At 42.3% G+C, this 15,513-nt stretch overlaps 1 protein-coding gene across 1 annotated transcript in view; it reads left to right on the top strand.

Annotated features, from left to right (window-relative positions):
* GPR176 (G protein-coupled receptor 176) overlaps positions 1-15,513 on the top strand; it is a 30,316-nt gene that overhangs the window by 1,852 nt on the left and 12,951 nt on the right. The gene's annotated exons all lie outside the window — the stretch shown is intronic.

Raw genomic sequence — 15,513 nt, 5'->3', positions numbered from 1 at the left:
AAAAAATATTCTAAACAAAATAGTGGATATATGATTTTGGTGGTTCATGCTGTGGCCACAGACATGTGATCTGACAGTGAGTTTGGAGTAGCCCAATGCAAAAATCCTGAGGATCCATGTGGATCCATGCTTTGTAACCACGGAGGAGGGAAGGAAGGGGAACCATGGATCCTCTGCTCACGACTGCAGCAGATCCCCCCCGCCACCCGCAGGCATTCGCTCCATAACACGCACAGACATTTCCCCTTACTTTCTAGGAGGAAAAAAGTGAGTGTTATGGTGCAAAAAATACAGTAGCTTGTTGAACCTCAACCCTGTCCCTCCCCCTGTAAGGTTGTGCAAAAATGGGTTTGAATGTTTTCACTGAAATAAGAAACATAATAGGGTAAAACAATGGGTAAGGCCTACAGTTGCAGAATTCAACTTTTTAAGTTCACTCAAAGGCAGTGGGATTTAAGCAGGCTAACGTTGTATAGAATTACAGCCTAAATCTTTGCAAGTCCAGTACTTTTTGGTACTTTTGGAGGGATGTAGGTTGAGGGATAATGGCTTCTCAAGACTACCCCTGTGGTTTCAACAGGAGAATCCCTGTTCAAAGTCAACCTGCTACACCAGTCTCATGTACTATAGCTCCACTAGAGAGAAATTTATGGGCAGCAGCAGACTGACTCTTGCGTTAAGATGATCTTCCCCAATGAACATATATGTGGCTCTGATTACCTCTTATGAGGTCAGGGGGAAGTGGGTGGCTGGAATTTCCTCCCGCCCCTAGCCCCCATGAGTGTTTATAATTGACTGTACTGATAATGTGTTTAGCAACGTGTACGCTCTGCGGGAGCATCCTAGACACACCCTTAGGTATTGAGTGCCATTTCTCTCTCCATGCAGCGCCACCCTTCTGCATATTAAATATTAAATATGTGCGAGCCACTTGGGAACACCTATTTTGGTATATGGAGATCTCTTGCTGAATAATGACCTCCCTCCTCCCCATGAACATTTTAAAATCCTGTGGATATTGTAGATTAATTGAGCTGGCTCCTGAAGAATGCCACAGTTTCTTCATTTTTAGGTAATATTTGGAGCAAACCATTGTATTTACTTTTTTATTTAAGGTGTAAGTTTATGCAAACATCCAAAACTTTTTTTTTTACTCTCTCATGCAGTTATTTGGAGTTTTCACAGATTTTCATACCAAAATAAATATTGTGGATTGTGAATTTATTAAAAACTGTTTTACTGACTGGTACAGTGGACCCTCTGGGTATGAACTTAATTCATTCTGGGGGCCCAAAAAGTCCACACCTAGAGGCACCATGTCTGCGCATGCATGTGGCACAATAGAGCGTTTTTGCACATGTGCACGGTGCGCAGAGCGTTTCGCATGTGTGTTCACAACCCAGAATTATACACTTCCGGTTTGCTGTGTTCGCAACCCAAAAGTTATGTTACCCGAAGGTAATGTAACCCGAGGGTCCACTGTACTGTATAAGTTGGATTCCTTAATATTGTTACATGCCACCCCAATCTCTGAGCATGATTCCAGGGGTACCAGGCATGCTTACCAGGGTTTGTGTTTCCTTTTGAACAATTGTAGAGATGGAAAAGCTTTAGAAAAGAGTAACCAAAATGATCTAGGGGTCAGAGCAACTCCGTTGTGAGGAAAGCTTATGGCATTTGCGATTTTTTTAGTTTAGAGAAAAGGTGACATGATAGAAATTTAGCATGGCATGGAGAAAGTAGATTAAGAAAAGTTTTCTCTCTCTCTTTCATAACACTAGAACTCGTGGACTTCCAATGAAGCTGAATTCTAGAAGATTCAAGACAGATAAAATAAAAGTACTTTTTCACGTAGCACATAGTTAAACTGGGGAACTTGCTGCCACAGGAGGCATTGATGGCTACCAATTTGGATGGCTTAAAAAGAGAATTGGACAGATTCTTGGGGGATAAGGATATAAATGGCTACTAGCCATGATGGCTATGCTCTGCCTCCATGTTGGGAGGCAGTAATACTTCTGAACAACGATTGCTGGAAGCTATAGGAGAGGAGACTGTGTTTGTGGATTTCCCACAGGCATTTGGTTAACCACTATGAGGATAACATGCTGGACTAGATGGGCCATTGGCCTGATCTAGCAGGCTTTTCCTATGTCCCCCCCTCCGACAATATTTTTGGGGCCACATGCCAGTGCTAGCTAGGGCTAGAGGCAGTGAGTGGTGCAGTTAATGTAAATTTTACGTTTGTAGTTTGGATAGTTTTTACACACACTCGCAGAACCCTCTCTATTCTTGATCCAGGCAAGAAAGAGACATCATCAGAGTTTTGTACCATTATCTGTAAAAGGGCACATTGAGGTGGTGAATGATTGCAGGCTATGCTAAATATTCTGGTTGCTCTGAGACCATTGCAAGGCTCACATTGGTCAAGGGTCATATTGGTTTTCGAGCATAACGTCACACAAGAAGGTCGTGTGGCATCTTAAAAAGACAAACAAATTTGTTGTCCTGCAAGCTTCCTTCATCTGATGACGCAGGCTCTTGCCAACGAAAGGTCGCGCCACAATAAATTTGTAAGACATTCATGTGCCAAAAGGTAGTGCTGGTTTTGCTGCAAGAGACTGTTATGAACACTCATTTAGAATTTCTCATTTTAGTTGACTTATTATGTTGCTGTTTCATATAATTTCCATGCATTTTGCTAAATGTTTTTTTTTTTATTCAAATGATTAACTAATTAATGTGGCCCTGAGTGCAATGTGTGAGCGAGTGTTCTGGTTCTGTTTCCTTTTTCTTGAACTTCTGGTTCCTGTACCGAGAACAAGACCCGAGCATGCTTAAGACCAGCTATGTATTTTACCCTAATTTTCTCCCTTGCTTTGTTCAAGAGAGTCACATTGATACAGAATTCCACTCTGAACTCTCTGGCTTAATCTATACTGAATACTACATTAATAGAATCATAGAAATGTGGAGTTGGAATGTACCCCAAGGGTCTTCTAGTCAAACCCCCTTCATAGCCACATAATTCAGATTATAACATGATTTTTAACGAGTTTTGTCGCTAGCTTCCTCACTAACTAGTTAAGAACATAGGAATTGCCTAGATAAGATCAGGGACTGACTGAGATAAAGATCCATTTCCATCACTCTCAAAGCGTCTTGCTGAAGAAAATCCTGAATAACAAAAAACTTCTTTTGATTCTCTAGATTAGAAGCATCTATTGTGAAAGACAATCTAAAGGAAGTGGGGGTTAAAGAAAGGAATTCTGCGATCTTTCCTGGCTTTCTGTTGCTATGGGAACACTTTCCTCATGTGCTTCACCAGAGATGTCTTGTCCAATATTCTATTGAAAGGCACTTCTGAATTGTATTCAGTCATTAATGAAAGGATGGCCAAGAAAGAACCTCCTTTTGACAATAAAAATGTGCAGAATTTAATGCCATGTATATAAGAATTATGTGTCAGTGTCTAATGCAGTAATAACTATGTGCTTCTGGATTACGCATGGTAATCATTAACACCACTGTGGGGCAGTCATGGGATATGAGGATGCAGGAATATGATTAAATTTGCTGTCTTATAGAGGAAAAGAGAAGGAAGTAGGCATTTAGTCTGCGCTATGTACATTGCTGGAAGTCCAGGAATGGAGCTGGCCAAAACACAGAATTATCAAGAAAGAAGAACGGAGGCAAGATGGCTAGGAATGTAATTATTCTCCCTGATATATCAGGAAACAGCCACACAGATATATTGTTTGTTGACCTCTAGTAGTGTAGTAGTTGGAAACCTAAGCTATGAGCTGAGAAGGTCTGGGCCATTTCCAGCTTTTGAGTTCTCCAGCCACAGTTAATATAAAAATGACAACAAAACAAAACAAAAATCAACTAAGGTACCCAGAAAAACACATATTTTGAAATTCTTATTTACTTAAGAATTGCTTCTCTAGCTGAAGTCACATTTTGGTCAAATGCACATAAAAACAAATTGCAAAACTTATCAAATGCCTAAAAAGCAACAAGTGTCTCAATTTGAGTCCTCCTTGAGGATGAGGCCCAGGTTACATAACTCTCCTGTCCTGCCCTCTTATTGCCCCTGGAGCTGAGATGTCTTTTGTTTAGATACTATGGGTTATATCCAGAGTAGTACTAGGTAACCTGGATCTCCACCTGTGCAACAGGATATCTTCTCTTCTCCCCCCACATGTCCCCTAAATCTGTTCTGGGTTTCCCCTCAACCCTCTGGAGCAAATTTGGGTAGGGGAGCAGGGTGCACACACGGGAAGGAGACGGGCGAGATATTATTGCAGAACCTGGAATCCTTGTCTTAATGGAACGAGTGTATTGCATATTGCCCCAACTCTGTAAAAATCATATGTGGGAGAAATAACCTAGGTTGCTCCCACACCAGCTATTTCCTTTTGAATCAACATTGATGTTTGAAGACTTTGCCCAGGAAACAGCTAATGGAAACAGGCAAGGGAAGCAGGAGCTGCTTTGAAATTAAGGCAAGCAGTGCAGAGAGGTACCGTCTCCTCCTACCAGGTAACTCATAAGCCTTTTGTCAGTCTATATAAACAGTGGTGCTATAACTGTATTTTCAAAGTGAGACTTCTCTCCCACCCCCCGCAAAGGATATTGAAAAATACAAAAACAAATAAACGGGAAACACCAAAATGCAACTGCTATATCTATATCCCCCATATTAACTGAGCAAACTAACTTTGTCTAGATGCCTGAGGAAGGATGGGTAGGTGGAAGAGGGTTGCAGAAAAGGGCAGAGGAGACAGGAGGCAGCTGAGGCCAAGGAGAGGAGAGGCTCTCATCACAGTGCTCAGGGCTGGTCCAAAATGCTTTGCTGCCTGACTCATGTTCACCCCCAGTCAAGGGACATGCAAAATACCTATGTTGGCCAAGTTATTTTGGAACCCAAGGAAGAAACTCCCACAACCTTTAAAAAATAAATAAATCATTTGCTGCCCTTTCATGACACTAAAAACTGGCTGCCTGAGACAACCTCACTCTGTCCAATGGTAGGGCCAGCCCTGGGTAAGATGAAGGTGGGGTTGTATGCTTTGGAATGGGTGACACCAGAGTACTAGAGAAGTTAGGTTACTGGATAAAGTTTGCAGTGGCCTGAAAAGCCACTTATTGGGGTGGGAGTGGGGACATAAAGTTGAAGGAAGGAGACAGGAAGGAGAAAGTGTGACTGGGGCAAAACTACATGTTGGGCCCATAGACAGGGTGGCCTGTACACAATTGGTAGGAAGGAAGAGGGCAGGGAAGGGTATAGGGTTGCTAGGTCTACAAGAGCCTTTTCCAACCTGGTGCTCTTCAGCAGTTCTGTATTCTAACATCTATTGGTCCCAGCAGTCCAAATCGGCTGGAGGGCATCAGATTGGGGACAGCTGCTTTCGAGTCCAGACCCTGGTGGGAATTCTGTCAATTCAGGCTTCAGCGTTGTGATCTAGCAACCCTGAAGAGGCAGTGAAGGCCAAGAAACATGTTTTATTTCTCACCCCTAGAATTTCACAATACTGATTTGACTTTCTGTCCATAGTCAGAAAAAGTGTAAAAATAATCCATCAAATCATCCGAATACCCAGCTACAGGACTGGAACATTCACAGGTAAACCAAAATGCTTGTTTACAAAGCTATTGTACTGCCAGCCTTACTATATGCCTCTGAAACATGGACCACTTATAAACGCCATCTCCAGCTCCTCGAAAGATTCCATCAACGGTGTCTCTGAAAATTTTTACACATCACTTGGGAAGACAGGTGAACTAATATCATTGTACTAGAAGAAGCAAAGATCACCAGTGTTGAAGCAATGATTCTTCAACATCCTCTTCGTTGGACTGGTCATGTTGTACGGATGCCTGATGATCGTCTTCCAAAGCAACTACTCTATTCTGAACTTAAAAATGAAAAGCACAAAGCTGGTGGTCAACAAAAGAGGTTTAAAGACTGTCTCAAGGCAAATCTAAAAAAAATGTAGTATAAGCACTGACAACTGGGAAACACTGGCCTGCGAGTGCTCCAGTTGGAGAACAGCCTTTACCAAAGGCTTTGAAGACATTTGAACTCAGGATGCAAGGGAGAAACGTGCTAAGAGGAAGGCACACTTGGCAAATCCACACCGTGATCAACTCCCGCCCGGAAACCAATGTCCCCACTGTGGAAGGATGTGTGGATCCAGAATTGGCCTCCACAGTCACTTATGGACTCACTTTTAAAACCGTGTTTATGGAAGACAATCTTACTCGGCTACGAGGGATCACCAAATAAGAAGACAGGCTTTGAATCTTCAACTTAAGCTTTTCTTCCAGTCGTATTCCTAGCCTTGTTTCCAGTGTAACTGATTTCTACTGAGCATGATATAGATAGAGGCCCAGAATAAAAGAATCTATACAGGTCAGCATAATTTTGTCTCAGCTAAGAAGAACTGGTGACAGATATCTTACTTAAGCCGCAGTTGACATATTTTGGTTTTCACTTTCCTGCCAACAGCTGTGATACCTGAGGCCATATAGTTTTTCTTGCCAGAGGCTATTTTTGTGTGAAAACTAGTTTCTCTGATAATAGAAATAGAGCTTGGGCGTTCCTTGTGAGAATTACAAACTGTCTTCCAAAGCACTTATGTGGAAGTTATTTCAGAAGCAATGGGAATTGCTTCCAATTAAAAAATACTAAAATTGGGATGTCAATTGTGTGACAACCCTTCATATATTTGAAGACTGCTCTGTCTTCTTTTCTCCAGGGTAAACATACTCAGCTCCCTCAACTGTTCCTCATAAGGCTTGGTTTCCAGACCCTTTATCATCTTAGTTACTCTCCTCTGCTCATGTTCCAGATTGTCAATATCCTTTCTCAAACTGCAGTGTCCAGAACTGGACACAGTACTCCAGGTGAGGCCTGACTAAGGCATAATAGAGAGGTACTATTACTTCTCTTCTACATTATACTTCTGTTGATGCAGCATACAAAGTCTCCTAGATAATTTTTACATATACTGCTGTCAAGCCTGGTGTCCCCCATCCTATATTTGTGCATCTGATTATACCTGTGTAAGTGCAGAACCTTGCATTTGCCTCTGCTGAAATTCATTTTGTTAGTTTGGACCCTGTTCACCAGTCTGAATCCTGAATCTATCTTTGGAGGTATTAGCTACCCCTCTCAGTTTGGTGTCGTCTGCAAATTTGATGAGCGTCCCCTCATTTCCTCAGTTCAAGCCATTTATAAAGACATTGAACAACAATGGCCCAGGGTTAAACCCTGTCACTTTTTTCCCAGGATGAGGAGGAAGCATTGGTGAGCACTCTTTGGGTTTGTATTTGCATGGTACCAGTATGCAGGTCAAACAGCAACGGGGGTGGGGATTTAGATCAGGAAAATGGTATTGGGAAGTGGGGTTAGCACTCCTTTTCTCAGCACCTTTTGCCTCAACCCGTTAATGTCTCTCGGGAGTTCTGAACTATTTTTTAAAAGGTGAGATCCTAATTATGGATCTCCTATGTTGTACAGTGGTACCTTGGTTTACAACCATAATCTGTTCCAGAGGTTCGTTTGTAAACCCAAACAGGTTGTAACCCAAGGGACGCTTTCGCCAATGGGGCCTCCAAAATAAATTTGTTCGTAATCCCAAAAAATTAAAAATGGGTTGTAATCCCCAAAAAGGTTGCAAACCGGGACACACACTTCCGGGTTTGACATGCTTGTAAACCAAAACGTATGTAAACCAAGGTACCACTGTATTTAGTTTGGCTAGTAGAAATTCCACCCAAATGCTCAAGGGACTGGAGTTGTGTCCATTTGTCCTGCAATTTATCGGTTTCTCTTTTGTCCCAAGCCTTTCCCTGAGAAAATTCACTGCTTACTGCTGAATCAGAACAAACATTAATTCGCAGAAAACCTGATAGCGGGTTTTCCTGGGCAAAGTGGTGGGACAAAAGAAAAACCTCTTGGACTCCTAGAAATCACAGGACAAATTGAGTGTGGATGAGCCCTGAGCAGGGTCCTCCTGCCTGGATGAAGTGAAACATTGCGTTCAGATAGCACACCGTGCCCCCTAGTGGGAATCTGCTGCTCAGCTCTGCAATCCTTCATTCACCATTAGTTTGCTGAGCAGTGGGGATTGCAGATTGTGCCAGGTCAGGGACTCAGATCAGTCAACCCATCAAACTTCCAAGGACTGCTCTGGGCAACTGTCCAGCCTTACTAGGCTATGCAAAATGTAGAAAATATTGCAAAATACTAATCTCCTTCAAATGGCATGGCGTGCTGACCCTCTAACGTTGTAATTTAACCCAGAGGTTTTCAACCTTTTTGAGTCCACGGCTCCCTTGACCAACTACAGTCTTTCTGTGGAACCTCTGTGGGGCTCAGGAGCCCAGTTATATCACCCCTTGCCTGCAGAGCCGGCAGCCTCCCACCCCTTTTCAAACACCCTCCCTTGTGGAGTTTTCCCTCAGCCTCCTCTCCTCTCCCCTCTCCTTGTGAGTCCTCTGGGCAGCCACTGCCGCCGCCACCACTGGTGACTGAGCTGTCTTCCCTGCCCCAAAGAGAGATGCCTCCTCATGCCTGGAGCCTGGGAAGAGGAAGCTCCCAGCCTTAGTTACCCAACAGAGACTGGCCAAAGGTGAATGTGAGGCTAGCGCCTTACGTTGGTTAGCAGCAGCGAGTGCTACTGGGCCTGCATGGCAGAAAGGCTCTCCTTCAGCACTGGGCACTCAGCTCCTAGGCAGGCCTTACACACAGAAAGCACAAGAAAGGCCAATGCAGCGTCTTTCTGCCTGGCCTCCCACTTATCTGTCCATTCCCAACAGCAAAGGCTGGCCGACTGGCTGGCTGGGCTTCCTCACGCACTTGCTTGCTTACTCTGAGGCTGCCTCAGCTCCTGGCAACCAGCAGCCCTGGCCGGCCCCAGAGGCACCATTCGCCTGAGGAGCTTGTAGCCAGGGCTGCTGCAACAAACAGCCATGCAAGCCTTTGGGAGGCAGAGACATGAAAGGGTATCAGAGGAGGGAGGGACGGAAAGAGGAATGGAGGCCAGTGTCGCCTGCGGCACCCCTGACCATCATTCAAGGCACCCCATGGTGCGATGGCACACTGGTTGAAAACTACTGCTTTAACCTTTAGGACATTTTGTTTGTTTTTTCTGTGCCTTTTGCATGCAGCAAATTATGTGTAATGAGTCTTAACCACAGTGTAATACAGGATCGTTGCAGAGACAATGTATGGCAGGCAGCAGTCACGAATACCACATTTTAGTAGTCAATAGGGAGATCTAAATGATAGCAGAGTGCTTTCTCAAAACAGAGCATCAAAAAAGCATCATTGAGAATTGTAAAGATTATTGATTGATCTCACTGTGTCTGAAAGCATTGCCTATTATGATTTTCCAAATACATTTAATTTAATTTCTCTTCATGGAAATCAGACTGATGGCATAGAACAATATTCAACTTCCTCATTTATCCTCAAAAGAAATCTGCCACATAGGGCATTGTTTGTCCCATTTGGGAACAGGACTATATAGATAAAAGCAAATTGGATTTGTATTAGCTGCCCATATGAATCATTTTTGCCATAATAAACTGCACTGTTTAGAAGGATATCAAATGCTGGCATGAATTATTGATGTGAATAATCCGCTCTGAAGCTTGCCAAAACTGGTTTATGGGTGGAAATTTGCTATGAGATATTTGCAAACTGTCTCATATATTGGTGGACATTTAGGAACATAGGAAGCTGCCTTATACTGAGTCCATTTAGCTCAGTATTGTCCATGCTGACTGGCAGTAGCTTTCCAGATGTTTAGACAGAGTCTCTTCCTACCTAGTGATGCTATGGATTGAATCTGAGACCTTTGGCTTGTAAAGCAGATGCTCAGCTGCTGAGATAGTGCAGAATATAGCAAATAACTAAAGAGTGCTCTTGTATCACCCGCCCCCCCAACCTTCTGTGGCAGGAAAAGTAGCAGAAAACTATAGTGGAAAGTGCAGGATAACCACCACTTGATGGTGATGTCATCTATCCTCCGTGCACATTTTGTGAAAACAAATCAGGACGATTGCTAAATATACGCTTGCTTTGGGGGTGATTTGTGTCTCAGCATGGAGCATATTTCATTTGCTGCAGGGGCGCTGCTAAAGTGGCTTCCCTGTGGCAAGCCTTTCTCTGTTTCTGCAATGACGTTTGCAAATACTTGCAAAACAACTTGCTCCGTCACTTTGAGAATTTCTCTGTCTCCAATCCGCATTCCCAGGAACAGCTGGGAGATTGAGGCATGTCAAGACTCGTGGCTTAATAAGTGGGCAGCTGCATATTCGCAGACATTACAGTAGGTTCATGGACCACGTGCCATGGAAAGACCTTTTTTTGGCCACATCCCCATGCAGATCCCACCTGATGCCCTCAGTTATACAATCTGTTCCACTTGGCCCATAGCAGTATTAGAGACAATGAGTTCAACTATGTTACCTGTTTTGTGCTTCACTGCCTTTTCTCCATTATCTCTACCAATGGGCAATGAAGCAATCTGTTCAGGCTGATTTGACTTTGCATGGAGTTCTACGCTTCTGAAACCAATTTCCTTTTGTGGTTTCCAGTTTTAAAACACATAGTGGATGTCCCTTTGTTTCCTCCTTCCTTCCACTGCCACACAATAGTTTTGACATTGTGATTGGGGCTGTTGTTGACTTTTGCTGTGTGGTTATTGCTTAACGGTGTCTGATGAAATATGAAACATTGCTAAGAAATTATGTATCTTAGCCATGGAAATTCAACTTCCCAGTTCATATAATTCAGACATTTAAAGTGCAAATCAAATCAATTATGTCTGTGGACAGGACGCGTAGGGGAGACGGACAGAGCTAATATTTCCTGGAGATAACATCTTGAATGAATTAGAAAACATGCACATATTCTTTATGATGTGTACCAAATTTCTGTACTTGGGTATTGGGGTAAGGGGGTAGATCTGATTTTGGTTCTTAAGGCTGCAGTCATTAACACAATAATAAGAGGCTCAATAGTAAGTTCCACTGAATTTAGACAAATTTACTTCTGAGTGTAAATGCTTAGCATTTCACTGTGAGAAATCCAGTCTTCTACCTCTATTTTCTTTTGCAGAATTCTATGGCTTCAACACACCTCACACTGATATCCATGCTAGAATTCTGTGGTCCAAATGAATATGCTAAAATCTCTTTGGATGTTAGTACATTCCATGCAAAACCCTGTAGCTGCTCATCGCTACACTGCTGCAGCAAAACCTAATTGGCAAGGAGACACTCCAAGCCTACTGGGCCCCAGTTTGCATCTAAGGGCAGTTGCTCCTGACATGAATGGCACCCCAAGTACTATATTAGGTGTGTTCATGCTGCTGTGTTCATGGATGTCTGACTCTGGGCCACACAGCAGTAGTCCTTTATGTGCAGTGCAGCATAAGTAAGCCATATGCCAAAACCATGCACAGATCACTGTTCACTGAATTGGGGCCATTGTCTTTTCCTGCTTTAATCTATGTGCTCTTGTTTATGATAAGAAGAAATATTGGGAAGTAATGCAAACTCTGGGCAGGTGTGTAGGTGTGCATAGGGGCAGGAGGGGGGAAATTATTTGATTCTGTTGTTGGCATTTGTTCTCCAACATGATGTTCTGTTTCCTAGCAACATGAACTAAATGAAAGGTATCTCGTCATCTTGAATAAGATAACAAAGTAAAGAGTGAAAAGGAGAAAAATAAACAAAACTTACTCTGAAATAGATTTCATCTTGATATACATGCATACATATTTCGCTAACAGGTTCTGTTATCTGCAGGCTGTTTTTAATGGCAATGCTTTTATGTGAAGTAATCAGCAGTGATACCAGTTTTGTAGGTGAAGCCTGTGTGTCGCTTTTCACACCAGTTTTTAATAAGCCAAGTGGAACACAGGCACTGAAATCTTGTGTGCCAGAAGAAACTGGAATGATTTTAATTGGCATCAGTCAATTAAAACATGCCTCCTTATAGGAGGGAAATCTGGAAAAGTCAAGTCCTGTATACAGTAAAAAGAAGTTGATAAGACTTGGGTATTTGATTACACAGAATGGGAAGAAATAATCTGACACAAAAATCCCCTTTGTTCTGTTGTTGATGTTTTTTAAAGAGGGCATTTTGGTTGTATAAGGATTAGGGGAGGTGCTCAAGCTCAGTATTAAAAATTCGAACATAATTCAACTCAGTGGGGGTGCTAAAGATATTAATGTGCCATGCCTATATTCAGATTTAGATAAATCTTGTCAAGTGAGTGCATGGTGCAGTAACAGAGTCACACTTGTCAGCCCTCTCTCACCTTGTGTTGGTGTTCATTGGTGCTTGCATATGTTGGGCATTGACTTTACAACCTTTCCTAAACAAGTGCATAGTCCTAAGGCACAGGTTGCTGGTTGGAGGTAATGGGAGTTGTAGTCCCAAAGTTCTGAGGGGCGCCCTGAGGTCATTTCCCAGTCTTACTGCCTGAGATCCTCTTAATTGAGGGTGCTGAGGACTGAACTTGGAATCTGATGCGTACAGTGCATGAGTCTGACATCTCTATATTTACAAAAAGGCTAAAAATGAAAAGGTCATTTCTTTTTAACTGAAGCTCTTTCCAAGTATTTCCAGTGGAATAGCCATGATTAGTCTGCTGCCTTAAAGCAGACTTCAGCAACCTGATGCCTTCTGGATATTTCAGACTACAGTTCCCATTAGCTATAGGAAGGCCACAGGAAGACTCGCCTGGCACTTTCATTACCTGTATTTAGGTGCCAGGCAAAAATGTTTCTTTACAACCAGGCATTTGACTGATTGACCATTATATGGCCTCTTAAATGAGTTGGTGTGAGGGGGATTATTTTTTGTTTGTTTCTTTTATTATGTATTTTGTGTTCTCATGTAGTTCTATGTTGTGAATTGCCCTTTGATCTTCGGATGAAGGGAAGTACACAAATGTAATAACAATATGTGGTCCATAACATCTGGAGGGTACCAGGTTGGTGGAAGCTGCCATAAAGACTAATAAATGTCAGCTATAAGACAGTAGATCTTCAGATATTTGTAGGCAGAAAATTATCTGCTGGAGGCTCAATAACAAAAATACACGCTTTTACTCTCAGACACTTAGTCAATCAAAGATATGCTGTAATAATCAACATAGTATACTTTCCGTAATCATTTCTTGGACTTTTCAGTAACTATTGCAGTAACATCATTCAATATGCTGTATGACTATTAACAGTGATCATATTGTTTTTTTGCTGCACAGCAATTCAGAGGAAGCAGCCCTCTCAAATCCAGCAGATCAAACAACTAGAGCAGAAAGCAATTGAAACACAAGCAAGTTTAATTAAAGTTAATCCCATGCAACACTCTCCTTCCAGAACAAAGTGATTGCAAGTTAGCTTTTGGTTTCTCCAGCACACAAGAGACACTCATATGTGCATTTTAGGTCTCATGTGAAAATGGACTTAGTATATGATTTGTCTAATTGGATTAATTTGCAAAGCTCTTACTATCTCATTTCCTAATTAAACATTTACTTTCAGCTAGCTATCTTTGATTATTTGCACCAGTGAAATTTTTGCTTGTGTCAGTATCAATTCTCCTGATATGTAATTACATAGTTATTAGATAATATATTGTTCGTACACATTACATGAAGGCCAATCTGTACAATGAGATTATCAAATGATCAAACTGTTCCTGTACTGTAGGCTGCAGGTATGGGATGGTAGCTGCACTGCTTGGCTTAGAATAACCTGTAGCATTTGATAGCAGTAATGTAATATACAGCTTCTGGGCACTTCCAAAGTATATGCTGCATTGCTAATGAAAAATAACTGCATTAACTCAGAGGAAGAAATAGCACCTCCAAGCAGTGCTCTGTGTTTTCATTCTTTCTTTCTTTATCTATTTCTTTATTTATTTATTCAACGCCCACAGTTCTCGAACAAAAGTGCAAATGGAAAAACAGAAACAATTGACTTGTCTCATTCTTTTCTTTCTTTTTTCTTTTTTCTTCATTTCTATACTGCTTCATATTTTTCGGAGGGGGTGTGTGAAATCTCGTATCGGTTTACAGCCTACATTAAAACAATGCAGAATAAGGTATTAGAGAAGAAAGTCAAAAACAAAGTATGCATTCAAAGCAAGACAATGAACAGGAAACTAAAATGTTATCTTAAAGATTTCAAAATAAAACATTACAAAGGAGGTCAAGTGCAGAATGCACATTCACCGCAGCAAAGTTAACCAAAAAATTATGTATCTTCAGAAAAAACACTAAAGGAAGTCAAATATAGAATGCACATTTAAAACAGTACAATTAGCAGGAGAATAAAATATAATATGCATAGAACATAATCTGCTGTTCCTGCTGCTAATCCTGTTAATCGTGGTTTGTGGTGGCTGTGGAAGCTCAGGCTTGAAGTCCTGTGTCTGCATGAAGAAACAACCAAGATGGTCTCTGGCCTCTTCAGCAGCCTCAGATTTTGTAGCTGGAGTCAGTCAGGGCCATCCCCTCCCAGGCCAGGTGGGGAAAAACGCATTCAAGGCAGGGAGCAGGTGTTCCAAGACTCACAGCCAAGATGATTGCCACACTAGTAAATTAGTGATTATGTAGTTCTGGAGCAATCTACTGCAACAAGCAGTTTCTCAGAAGAGTATATTATGCTGTGAAAATGTACAAGGAGCAGCGCCTACAGAAAAGCTCTGTTGAATTTTGGGGGAGAGGTTCCAAATAGCAGCTAATGCCCTTGAGGCCCCCTGGGAAGCCCCCCAGTGGTGTCACATTATGAATCATGCTGCCACACAAACAGTGCTATGGTTAGTTGCTTCCACAGAATCTGGACAGCATCTCTGTGCCTAGGTGCCTATACCTACACAATAATACCAGTTTCATCACTTGCAATCAGCTCCTCGGTTTTTCTTTATTTAATTACAGGTGGTGGGATAATTTTTATGGGGACACAGCACATGGGAAGGGGTTCATTAAGCCTTCCTCTATCGTTATTTTGATGAAAAATCACCTCTACATTGCAAAAAAAGGTGTTTTCTTATGACTTTCCCCAGTACTTCAGAAATTTTTGCCTCTTGAGCTACGGATTTGAGTCTCCCCTGCCTCCCCCTTGAACATTTTTTATGTCTCTCATTCTTTCATTAATACCTGCGAGCCGCTTTGGACATTAAAGGAAGATTCAACAGCTTGTATCACAAAGCGGGTTCTCCTTCATGGAGAGCATGTGTTGTGGCGGGGGCAACCATGACATCCCCTGTTGCTGGGCAGGTTAGTATGGATGGCCACGAATCTGATAGGGCACCTCCAATTGTCGCTGGGGAGAATTTAAGGTTGCAAAGTTGATTGACTGTTTGGGGTGCTATTTATTCCCTGCACGCAGCGTTGAGCTTCCTCTTTTCCCTGCGCACATCGGATCACCCGCCCACCCTCCCTATATTTAGGGTTGTTCGTGCTGACCTTGCTATGC

This window comes from Podarcis gaigeae, assembly GCF_964106915.1.
Source record: "Podarcis gaigeae genome assembly, chromosome: 1".
NCBI classification, from domain to species: domain Eukaryota; kingdom Metazoa; phylum Chordata; class Lepidosauria; order Squamata; family Lacertidae; genus Podarcis; species Podarcis gaigeae.
This window is presented reverse-complemented; position numbering and strand designations above follow the sequence as displayed.